Source organism: Hyaena hyaena, unplaced genomic scaffold (genome assembly GCF_003009895.1).
Source record: "Hyaena hyaena isolate Hyena2069 unplaced genomic scaffold, ASM300989v1 scaffold_1008, whole genome shotgun sequence".
Classification (NCBI taxonomy): domain Eukaryota; kingdom Metazoa; phylum Chordata; class Mammalia; order Carnivora; family Hyaenidae; genus Hyaena; species Hyaena hyaena.
The window spans coordinates 181,537-183,759 of record NW_024081641.1 but is presented as its reverse complement, the minus strand read 5'-3'; the positions used below and the strand labels follow the sequence as shown (position 1 = coordinate 183,759).

Here is a 2,223-nt window from a genome sequence, read left to right as displayed (position 1 = left end):
CATGGATGGACCTTGAGGGTGTTATGCTGAGTGAAATAAGTCAGGCAGAGAAGGACAAATATCATAGGTTTGCACGTATAGGAGGATTAGGAGGAACTTGACGGAGGAACAAGGGGGAGAAGGGCGGAAATGGTGGGGGAAAGGGAGAGAGGCAAACCATGAGAGACTCCTGAATGCTGACAAAAACTGAGGACTGATGGATGTGGGGGGGAGGGGGGATGGGCATGGAGGAGGGCACTTGTGGGGATGAGCACTGAGTGTTATGTGGAAACTAATTTGACAATAAACTATTTGTAAAAAAAAAATATATATATAAAACAGATAATTCTATCAAGGAGTTCTTATAGACATAAATGTCCATGTAAAATGCAGCACCCTAGTAGCTAACTATGATTTTCTCATATTTATCTTTTTAAAAAAAGACTTTGTTTTTTAGAGCATTTAAAATTGTTTTTAACTTTTATTCATTTTTGAGACAAAGAGTACAAGCGGGGGTGGGGCAGAGAGAGAGACACACACACAAAATCTCAAGCAGGCTCCAGGCTCTGAACTGTCAGCACAGAGCCCAACTCACAAACCAAACTGTGAGATCATGACCTGAGCTAAAGTCGGACACTTAACTGACTGAGCCACACAGATGCCCCTGTTTTTTAGAGTAATTTTATAAGTGGCTTTAGGTTCACAAAAAAGTTGACTGAAAGTTACAGATTTTCTATACATTCCCTCCCCTCATAGCCTCACTGTCAACATCTTGCAAAGGTTGGTACACTTGTTCTAATTAATAAGCCTACACTGATAGATCATTATCACCCAGAGTCCATAATTTACATTAGAGTTCACCCTTAGCATATCGTGTATAGCTTTTGACAAAGGAATGACATGTATCTACCATTATGGTATCATACAGAGTAGTTTCACTGCCCTAAAAAGTCTCTGTGCACTGCCTCATTTTCTCTACATCCTCCCTAAAGTAACCTCTGACAACTACTGATCCTTTACTGTTTCAATAGTTTTGTGTTTCCCAGAATATCATATAGTTGGAATCACACACTATGTAACCTTTTCAGATTGCTTTATTCACTTGTAGCTTGCATTTAAATTTCCCCCATATCATGCATGGCTTGATAGCTCATTTTTTAGGGCAAAAAATATTCCATTTTCTGTATATACCATAGTTAATATTTCTACTTATTAAATGACACCTTGCTTTCTTCCATGTTTTGGCAATTATGAATTAAGTTGCTATACACTTCCATACACAGGATTTTGTGTGGATGTAAGTTTTCAATTCATTGAGGTAAATGCTAAGAAGCACAGCTGAAACATTTTATCATCAGAATATATTTAGTTTTGTAAGGAAGTCCAAACTGTCTTCCAAACTGGCTGTGTCATTTTGCATTTCCAGAGGCAATAAATGAGAGTTATTATTCCACATCCTCATCAGCATTTGATATCATCAGTATTTTGAATTTTGGCCACTCTAAGAGATGTGAATTCGTATCTCACTGTTGTTGTTGTTTTGAATTTAAACGCATTTTGTTTTTAGGCAACCTACATGAAATGTTTCTTTTGCTGAAAAACAATGCCTCTACTCCAAATAATCAAGATTAAAATAAATAAAGAGCTCAAGATGACAACAATCCCTTTGTCTAACTTCTGGTGTTGTGTGGATGAAAAGCAGCAGTCAATTATGACAACGGGTGATAATGTCCAAAGTAGCAGCCAAATGTGTTAACATTTTTTCACATGTAAATCGTCCTTAAAGAAAATCATATATGGGGCCGCACCGTCATCACAGTAATGCAGCAGAGCAACCATGTCATCTGCATTCATGGCATCACCAATAAGGAACTGGTAGTTTTTGAAATTAGCAAGGTTGTACTTGATTTGTTCTGCAGCCCTTGTCATAAACAGTTTAACTCTTTCTTGGTCTCCATTCTTCAAGTTTGCCTTTAATTGATTTCATATCATCCATGATGTACTTCTTGTAGGCTCCTTCTGTGACTCCGGTTTCTTGCAAGTGATGGTTCATGACAATATCAACATCAGTGATTACCATGCTTTCTATGGGGCCTCCAGTGAAGGCATTTCCATTAATGAGCAAATCACCAGTGTTACTCTCTATCTTACTGACCATATTTCCCTCTACCTCCAAGCACAACCCAGCTTGTAGATATTGGAGAACATCTCATCATGGTGGGTGAGGTGCCCGTAGATGGTCAT

General features: G+C 38.3%; 1 pseudogene; it reads right to left on the bottom strand.

Annotated features, from left to right (window-relative positions):
* Nucleotides 1-1,731: 1,731 nt before the first annotated feature.
* LOC120223559 lies at nt 1,732-2,223 on the bottom strand (annotated as a pseudogene).